The sequence below is a fragment of the Mus caroli genome, chromosome 11 (genome assembly GCF_900094665.2).
Source record: "Mus caroli chromosome 11, CAROLI_EIJ_v1.1, whole genome shotgun sequence".
Classification (NCBI taxonomy): domain Eukaryota; kingdom Metazoa; phylum Chordata; class Mammalia; order Rodentia; family Muridae; genus Mus; species Mus caroli.
Genome location: NC_034580.1, coordinates 8202800 through 8213289, shown reverse-complemented (window position 1 = coordinate 8213289; position 10490 = coordinate 8202800). Strand labels below are relative to the sequence as shown.

The 10490-nt window shown below is 42.1% G+C and overlaps 1 protein-coding gene across 10 annotated transcripts in view; it reads right to left on the bottom strand.

The window, feature by feature from the left end:
* The window catches only part of Ikzf1 (IKAROS family zinc finger 1), an 89096-nt gene that overhangs the window by 77159 nt on the left and 1447 nt on the right, over positions 1 to 10490 (bottom strand). Inside the window, exon 1 of one of the 10 annotated variants that reach the window (XM_029483817.1) lies at positions 9812 to 9882. The exons of 7 other annotated variants lie outside the window; for them this stretch is intronic. The gene's annotated coding sequence lies outside the window, so the exon portion shown is untranslated. Of the gene's footprint in view, positions 1 to 6615; positions 6883 to 9811; positions 9883 to 10490 lie in introns of those variants that run through there. 2 more of the 10 variants (XM_021176148.2, XM_021176153.1) reach the window with 2 other exon arrangements.

Genomic DNA, 10490 nt, shown 5'->3' with positions numbered 1-10490 from the left:
AGAGAGAGAGAGAGAGAGAGAGAGAGAGAGAGAGAGAGAGAGAGAGAGAGAGTCAGAGAAATCGAATACATTTTAAAAACTTAAAAGACAAATAGTTTGAGCTCAGTTATCTTACAGTCTCAGCTTTAAATAAAACAAGGAGATTTCATTCACTAAAGGGAATTAACCACCAAAGCAAATTATTAGCATCTTCAGGTCTGGGCAGGGGTATTGGATGGAATAAGCCAGTCACAGAAACATGCTGTGGTGGTCCACTTTTCATGAGAAGAGCAAGCAAGTCTCAGATAGAGGCAACCCACCGGAGAGCATGCCATAATGTCAGTAAACTAGCTCTCACCTGGGCAGTTCTTCTAAACATGAATGCTTTTATTGTTTCTTTGGAGCAGGCAGTTCTGAATCTTGCACAAGGGGAAATAGATGCAGAGATAAGTGCAGGCCAGCATGACAGAGGCTGCCCAAGGCTGGCTCTTTAGGACAGTGAGCAATGAGGCCTTCCTTATAACCCCACCATCCCTCGGGATCTCTTTGCATCTCCTGTCTTCTTCATCTAACTCTCTTCTCTTCTCTTATTTCTGTGTCTCCCTCTCTCCCCTCAAGCCCCTCTTCCTTCTTGACTGTTTTTCTCTTCTTCTGATTAAACAGGGACAAACAGGTTTCATTCATTTCCTTGATTCAGACAGAAGGATTCAACACATCACCAACGTTAGAGAAGAGGAGCGAAAGAGGAGGCTGGGAGCCAGGTTTCAGACTGCACAGGAAGGACCCCACTGCTCTGGGGACTGGGCAGGAAGCACACATTCAAAACTTCTACACACCATGGGAGTCTTCCTGGGAGGCCAGGAGCCTTTCCTCTTGCCACGAAGAGGCCATTACCACCAGGCTGGAACCTGGCTGGCTCTTGGGAGAAGCATCCAACAGCCCTGGGCAGTTGCTGTCTCCAGGTAAGCCACCAGGCCAGGTCTTCCTTAGTGCTGGCCCATGTCTAACTTGCAAGGCCCAGAGGAGGACTTAGTAGAGCCCAGAACCTCAACAAGTCCTCAAGGGAGGGTGCTGGCAGATCTTCCTTCAGCAAGCACCTCTTCCTGTGGTGCTTTATGTCATAACCCAGTGCCTATTCCAGAATTTTCACACGCTGAGCTTAGATTTATTAAATCAAAATGAAAAAACTCGAGGCCAGGCAGAAACCACAAACATCTTTCTTTTCAAGTTACCCAGACAATATGGCTATCAGGAGAACTGCTAAGCACATGGCATATAAAGCTTGCTGTAGGCAGGAGTGGAGGTCAGTAGACGTTAGTCTGTTACCTGGCCTGTATTGTACTTCCAGAAGCTTTGAAAAATGTCCTGAGATTTAAAAACAGTGTACATTAACTTTTTGTGTTTATTTTCAAGGCAAATGCCCTTCCCTCTCCTGAGACTTCTTGGTTATCTTTCTGTGCTGTGATAGTTTATAAGGGTCCTTGAGAACCTGGTCTATAGCAAGAAAAGGAGGAGTACAGGCAGCTCTGAGGCAGCCCATTACATGTGAGGCATCTGAGAGCTAATGAGCTTCCTGAGACTGTGAACACCCTGCCTTGCCCAGCACTTTCTTGGGCAGCCTGCCTCAGAGTCCAGCATCGAGCTGGCATCCAATCCTGATTTGTCAGAGGAATCTGCTTTATCATTTCCATTTTGCAGAAGAGAAGACCGAGGCTGTGAGCAGAGTTATGAAGCAAGAGTTGCCTGCCCAAGGCTACCACCAACAAATAGCAGAGCTGAGCTCTGAACTTCCAGTCATCTGATGACAGTCTCTGCCTTTCCTACCTGCTCTAAGAACTCCATAAACACACCACAGTGGAGACAAGATCCAAATGTCTGACAGACAGAGGAAGGTGCCCCTCATATTTGGCTAGAATATAAACTCACTCTTTGCAATAGCCTGAAACCTAGACAAACTTCTCATAACAGAACTTGTACAGCAACTAAATTCTGGTCATACAGTTACATGTGCCTGGTGGTTTTCTTTCTTGCTGGTGAAGCTGTCCCAGGGAGACTTGGGACTAGCCACTTAATACTCAAAGTCCTTCTCTGAAGGCAGGAAGTAAATGTGTATGTGGAGAACAGGGGTGATTCCAGGACTATCATCTATTAAACATGCCTAGGTCTCAGACCTCTTGAATAAAACACATGATTCTGTGAAAGACATGTCTTTTCATCTGTACACTGAAGATTCCATTTTTTGCAAATTTATCACATCACTGTGAATTACTCTGTATTTTTCAAAAGGGATGCTCCACGAGAAAGAGCAGCAATATGGGACGTCTTTGTATCTAGTCAGAGACCTTCTAGGTTTGTGTAACAATTTGACAAAACAGGTTGGGAGAACATAAAAACTTCTGAGCGCTCCTATTTCATCTCTGATTCTTTTCATTTTTTCAAAAATTAGCTGCCAATCTACACATTTTCATGATTATCTCCCAGAGCTGTGCTGGTGCAACTCACAATGAAAAACAAGATTTAAACAGGAGCATAGGAATCCAATTTAGTGTTCCCCACACCCCTCCTCCCATAGCCAGCTAAGCCACAGAAGGCTCCAGCAGGTTGTTCTGAGAACCTTTGTCTCCAGGGCAAATCACTCACATTTTCCCCTCTGTGGGCAGAAACTGATATGAAGGAGGGTCAAAGGGAAATGAGGAAGTCTGTTAAAAATACAGCCAAGGGGCTACAGGAATACCTCAGTCAGTAAGCGCTTGCCAGGCAAATGTGAAGACCTGAGTTTAATCCCAGGAACCCTCAGAGAAACCCTAGTAAGGCAACTGTAGTTCCAGTGCTGGGGAGGTGGGCACAAAAGAGCTGTGAGGCTAGATTGACAGCCAATTGAGCCAGTCAGGGGCAGACTCTGGCCTGGAACTATAAGGGAGATTCTCCATTTTGACCTCTGGCCTTTATACATATGCATGCACACCATCACACACAGGTATACACATACACACACACATACACACACACATACACACACACACACATGGGGGGGAGGGAGGGAGAGAGAGAGAGAGAGAGAGAGAGAGAGAGAGAGAGAGAGAGAGAGAACAAAATAAAGATTGCTTCCCAATTAGAAGGCAACACTGAGTACCTGTTCTGTGACACGTAATAGAAAATGGTGGAACCAGGCACTGTAGCTCTCACCCTTGTAATCCCAGGACTAGCAGCCTAGGCTACATATGAGTTCACGAGTTTCAGGCTAGCCTGGGCATCAGAGTGAATCCCTAGGCTGGAATCAAAAAACAAGAAAGATGGTGGATTTTATACAAGAAAGACAATGGAATTGGAGGCAAGAGGCTCACATGTGTGCTGACATGACAGTCAGTGGTGCCTTGGCTCTCTCCTCCCCCAGGTAAGCCATGATCACACAACAAGGCTGTGTTTCCTCTCTAACCTCTATGCTAGCCACCCACTCACAGCCACTGAGGAGAGGCACGCAGTTACAATTAGCATGCTTTCTGATTTGGACCATCAACACTGGCCACTTCTTAAGTAGCTCCCTTAAACATAAGTGGCTTTTCACACTTCATCATTTAAGAGGGAAAAAACCGAAGTTGAGAAGCAGTGTCTTCTGCCCTCTTGCTGTGGAAGACCATTACGTGTAGTCCAGAGTAGTGTGGTGGAAGGGAGATGCAGCACAAATGAGATTTCTATCTTTAAAAGACAGCAACGGTTTCCACAAGACTGATCCACACAGATAATTCCCGAAGTGCTGATAGTTTGTAATTGTTAGAAGAGACGGTAGAATTTTGTTCTCCCAAGTCCCTATCAGTCCTAGTTTAAGAGATAAGTACAAACTTACAATATATATATTTTTAAATTAGTAAGAGAATATGGTGTCACAAAAAATACAATATCTCATTGTGACTTTTGGCAGTGAAATTATGTAGACATACAAGTAAATTCTGTCAAGTGGATACTTGAAAATACAACCTTAAAGCTGTATGTGGTGGAGGGAAACCACGTGTACATCTCTAACATTAAGCAAGTCCACCTCTGATGCGGGTGTTTCTGCAGCGCTATTCTACTTTAGCTAAAAGGGTTTGGGTCAGTTTGTTTGCTAAAGGCTTTATTTTGTTTGGACCTAAAGAAGTTAAGCCACACAGAGCTTCATAGAGGTATCCTATTGTTTGGAAGTCCTTACACGCAGACTGACCCAGTGGAACGGAGAAGGTGCTCTGACTTGACTGTTCACTGTGATAGTGAGAAGGACTTCCTAGGTCCCAGCATACATTGCTTTTCATGTTACTCATTGTCTCAGCGAGATGGGACGCTGCTCATGCTCCAGGCCAGCACCATCACTGAGTTTGTTGTGACATACACTGGCCTTTTGCTTCTTTAAATATAAAAGGCCACTTTGGCACACCCCAGCCTTATTAAGGGGCATCTAGTCTTGCTCCAGAGAGAAGCATGAATTACTGATGGCCAGCTCATTGTCACTCGCTGTCACTTAGGGTAGACCACATGGACTCTGTGGCCATTTTCCCGAAAGTACTGAAACTGATGGTGTTATTGATGGCACCTATAAAAATCAACCATCGTCACTTAAAATGAAATAACTTTTTAATAAAAACTTTTAAAATATTAATTTGTTATATGTTCTTTTTTTTTTCAAAACTATGTTTACAGTACTATAACTTAGATTTAAAAACTGAGTTCCCTAAGTCACATCATGGTCTTTTAAGGGCTTTAGTACTTTGGAAAGTTACCCTTGCTGACCCAACTTCTACGGGAATAAGCAAGACAACTGTAGTGTCAACAGAAGGAAAATCAGTTATATGATAACAACTACAGACAGGAAACTAAACAATGACAAAAATGCCACTTGATGACCTGCATTGGCCTTCCAATTAGATCCTGAGGAATGTCTACATTTCTAAAAAGTTTTATTCTATGGTATGGCTCGGAAGCAGGGTCCCCTGTCCCAGACTTCATGATAGTCATGCCAACACAACACACCATGCACAAGATTGAGGCTCATGTGTAACACGTGCCCACCCAACCCAGGCTTTCTGGACGGCTTTATAATCCTTCACCTTCAGCCTACAAGGTCCTCATGCAAACCCAGGAGACAAGGGTCATCAGCTGAACCTCATGGAACCTCACAACTTCCTCATTTGTACAGTTACAAAGATCGGCGTGTCTATTTATAATAGGGCAGAAACTGCTCTTTAGAAAGCCAAACACAGGGAAGCTCGGTTTTAATGCCTGTTCTGTAGTCTCCCAACAGACAGCAACAATGCGTTTTCAATGCTCCAAGTCCCTTTCAGAAAAGTTCATGACTTTGACAAAAGTCCTGGATGCTCTTAATTCAAGTGAAAATCGTTTAAATTTGATCAAACACATATAACCTCATGATAAAGCACTGGCACACTCTCGGTTGGAGAAGAACACGAACTTTCCAAACCATGTTTTACACATTAACTGCCAACCTTGGCTTCCGGGACCTGAGATACGTAGCCGCTGGCTTTCATTTGATGAAGTGAGAGACACAGTTTACCTGTTTTTATGAAAGGTCTCTATCACTTTAGTTTTCTACTCTACCCAAAACTCAGCACAAACAAGGGAGAAAAGGCCACTTTTTTTTTTTCAGGCTAAAAGTGGGGCTCGAGCTAGGGGGTCGATGGCTTCCTCTAGTTTCCATTAAGAACACTGGGGCACTTTTTAGAGTGTCTCACATAAGCTTACAAAGGTCAACTACTCATTTCCATGTCTCTTAAAGATGATAAATTAAACATTTTCCCCCCATTAGGTCAAAGGAGCCATCTTGTGGAATTTTATTTGCTCCAAATTTACCAGTGAAAATGTGATACAACAGAAAATTATCTAAACGTGCTAAGTTGGTCCTCACGGAATGCCTAGCTCTGGCGAAAGATTATTCCAAAGCACAGTGTTCATCTTCTAACTGTTTGAGCATAACAGAAAATGTCATAAAGTGTAAATCAGCATGGAGTCTCAAACACACACACACTTCATATATACAAGGAATTTAAAGAACACTTTTCATTAATTGGTTGTTTCAATAATTTAGCCAAAATGCCACATACTGCACAAAGAAAGACTGTGAGAAAGTAAGGAAGACAGCATACAGCTTGAGAGACAGGGCAAGATTTCTCATCAGACTCTGTAGTCCATTATACCTAACTCTCCACCCATCATCTTAAACTTTGCTTTTGAAAATGGCGGCAAGTGTCAGATTTGCTACTGAGGTGAACTGCTTAAAAAACAAAACAAAACAAAATAAAACAAGAACACCAAACCACCACCAACAAAACGGAATCACTGTACATGCGATTGAGAGAAGATGAAGAAAGCTCTTTTGCTCTAATTAGGGCCCACTTTAAGCAATTCGTTAAGCCATGGCCCCGTGCCACAAGCCATCAAGAGGTGGGGCATGGGTCTAACTTGAGAGCAGAGCACACTGACGGAGCCTAATGATGCTTTCCATCAGCCCAAGACAGGGAGCTGGGCAGGGGTGGCAGGGAGGCACTCTGGATGATGGCTGCTCACCAAAACCCCAGCAGGAGATGGAAGGAACACAGCCTAACTCTAGCCAAGCAAGCACAACAAGAAGCCAAACCATGTGACACTCACCAACAGACTTGTGCCTCCCCCAGGCCAAATGAGAGCTGTCTCTCTCTGCCACACAAATCCAGACTTGGTCTGAGTCCCCTCTGAGTGGCCACTTGGGAAGGACCCTGATCCCTGGATGAGCTGCAGGTTCCTCTTCCTCTTTCCCCCAAGGTCCCAGTTCGGCCTTCACACACCACTGGGGTTCAGAGAAAGGTAGAACCAGTCTCCAAGTATGCAAAGAAGGAGGGAAGCTAGTTTCTCTCAGGGAAGCACACACAGGAAGGGAGCCTATGCTTCCTGTCTTAACCCAAATGAGTTCAGAAATCATTCGGATGTCTGATTTGTCAGACATAGAATAGGAAGGGGTGTTCTTTTTGTCAACAGGAATTATGACTTCACCCTGGCAGGACATGGTCTTGGGAGAAAAGCAGCCCTGTTAGGACTACAAAGAACACCAACAGCCTCCATGCCTGAGACTTGGGCTTTTTCACCCCTCTTTTTTTTACTTAAAAAAAAACAAAAATCAAAACATTTATCACCAGCTGATTGGCTGAAGACACCTTGGCATCCACTTATTTATTACAGTCTAACATGAAAATGGGAAAATGTCAGTGAACATAATTTGCCAATTGTCTTTAGACTGTGCCTCAGCTAGCTGTGTCCCTTTGAGACTTTCCCATGAAGAAATAGAAAGATATCCCCCAAACCAGGGCAGATATCCATTTCTCCCTTTAGAAATATTTTGCAAATCATATTTTTGTTGGCTGATATAGTTCACTTATAACATGTAGTAGTACTGTGTGGAAAAATGCTTACAAATGTCTTAAAATAATTATTATAGTATCATCCAGCTGCTAAGGGCTATATCAAACAAACACTATTGAAGAAAGAGCACTGAAATTCTAAGAACAGAAGCATACATTCCAGCAATGGGACAAAGTACTCTGAGGTTTAAAGTCATTTATTAAATTAACAGGAATGTGAGGAAGCTGTGGTTTATATGAAGAGCCAGTGTGAACATTTCATCAGCACCACTGCAATCCATCCTAAAACCTAGATTTTTTTTAAAAGTCCCCCCCCCCCGCCCCCTTAAAGGTAAAAACCAAGCTTTCTGTCAAGATGTGAAATGATTTCTGTTTCTCTCCCTGTATCCCCGGCAGAGATCACTTGCTGTGGTCACATGTCGTGTGTTTTCCTGTGAAATGTAAGCATCACGTAGCAAGCCTAGGACATGAAGTAAACTCACAAAGCTCCAAGAGAGAAAGCAGTCCTGTTTACAGGTTTCTAGGCAGGGAAGGAGCTACAGCTAAAAAGAGGAACCACAGGGTCCCAAGATATTTGTCTGTCTTAAAAACAGGCTTCGGCAGCTAATGGTTTCCCAAGAACTCAGAGGCTCTTGGTGTGCCTTTGGAGGCTGAAATCACATCCCATTTTCCTTAGAACAGGGCAAGTACCACTTATTTTATAGAGAGACTGTTTTGAAATGTCAAATATTTCAGGGGACATAACGCTCTTCACGCTAACATTGATGAATCTTGGCTAACTGCAGTGTCAATACATGAATGTGCAAAATTTGGTAACTACTCAAAATTATCTGATATTATAAAACTAACATTATCTATGCCCCAATATGCCATTACAGAGAAGCCATTTTATTTTATATTTAAAAAAAAGTATAAAGTAAATAAGATGAAGGAAATTAGTCCCCCATCTTAGGTGTATTTAATCTAAAACCTCTCTCATTGCTGCTTTCAAACCTCTCTTACAGCACACAATGTGTGTGATCTGTGTATGTGCAAGCAGGTGTGTGCACATATGTACACATGTAACTTATTTCCTATACAAATTAATATAAATAATCCGGATCTATCTATCTATCTATCTATCTATCTATCTATCTATCTATCTATCTATCTATCTATGAGCCTGTCGGATTTCAGAAGTTCTGACATTCGGAACAATGTGCTATTATATTAACTAAATATGAAACACAGAAATTCAAATCAAGGAAAAAAATTTCCTCAAACTAAAGAAAGATCATTCTTACACTCAGTCTCTAGTGAAGTAAAGAGAATGCCAGGGGCCTATGGCTTTGCTGGGTTTTAGGTCTTTGGGGCAATAAATTAACTGTGATCTTAATTTTTCAGCAATGGTGATGTTATAAGAACAACCACCATTTGCTTTCGCTTTAGGAAATAGTACACAAACTTCTCAAAAGAGTCAAACATCACAGTCATCCACACTTTTATTAGCAGCCCCTGTGTGCTTGTGAGGCCACCATGGTGGGCTAGTACTGTTGTTATGGCTTCTACATTTGTGGAGAAATTTGGGGTTTGGCCCTTCAGTTAAACCACCAATGAATTAAACAAACAAGTTCTTTGGAATTTCTTAACTCTAGGTTTCAACAATCACCGTGAACAAAAAACCGAAAGCCACCAGACTCAAAACATGTTGGCCATCAGCTCTAGTGCATCGTATGTCTGGGAAGAATATTTTATTCTACGATAAAAAAGGAACAGCCATGTATGCTTGTGGGGAAAGTTGAAATTATTCATGTTTTATCAAAAGAATGACATCATCAGTGAAGTGCCCCACTGTCATTTACATGGATGTGGCTACATTATGTCCTCAACGTGTTCTGTGTGCCTTAGGGTGCTGATCCGAGTAGGCAGGTGAATCTTTTGTCACGGATATCTGTCCCCGTTTAAATTTTGAGTCATATACCAAGTAATCTGATTTGTCACTGAAACAATTTGGACACCTACTAACATATTATGAATAATGTTTAAATTGTTACTTTGAAAATTCCATAAAAAAGAATGATTTCAATCTCATAGAACAAATATCTTCAAACAAAGAAACTGAAGCAGACTCTGGGATTTTCTTATTCACTTCACCCCCCCCTCTCAATTCATAACCCCAAACGAACCAACCCTTAAAAGCATTTCAATGTCTATGAAAAAATATTTTATATATATACTATACATTTTCAACATTTTAAAAAATTCTTCTACAGGTAGGTTGGACCAGTAAAGGGCTATTTCCCTAACACCACTTTGGTTCTGTAAGTTTAAAACAAGGCAGCTCAAAGATGAAATAGGTTGTCTGCAGCAGGAAGAGAAATTACGCGTGGGTTACTTGAGCAAAATAGCACATTAAAATTCACTCTGGGTGGGCTCCTGCCCGAAAGAAAACAGAAAATATTTCTGGCTCAGACCTTTTGAATTGATGTCCCTTTGGGTCACCAGATGCCATATCCTGCACTCCCAAATTAGAAGGAAATCGAAGGCTCATAAGATTCCTTGGGAATCACCAGTGATGCTTAGCAATTTTAAAAAGCACATTTCAAATAATCGGCAAGCGTCCTGATGCCTATTTGATAACAGGGTCTCCTTGCGATAGTCTCATGACCTGTGATCAGACAGTGCAATGAGAAAAAGTATGTGTTTCAATACTCAGATCATTTTTGTTTTGCACAAAGCAAACTCAGACAGGATCTTATCAGTAAAGCAAATAGCTCTCGCATCAAAAATAAGGAAAGTCTTTACTCATGACTTTGAAAACGCTGCCTTCCGTAATCTCGATAGATATGTCGATATAAACATAAACATAAAAATAAAAGCAGGACATTCTCTTCGTGGGACCCTGGGCTACTCAGAAGTGCCTCAACTGGCCTGGTCTCGCACCTGCAGCCCCAGCCTAAAAAGGCAGAGGCTTTGACCTAAGTCAACGCTTTCACAGTCCTCAGAAAGAAAAAGATAGACGTGAGCGACACGGACACTATGGATTTCGAATGACTTTCCTTTCTTTCCTACTCCTAATTGAAAAAAAACAAAAACAAAAATCCACCAGTTATCCCAAGTTTTTCTACTGAAATTTAATTCGAAAACACTCAC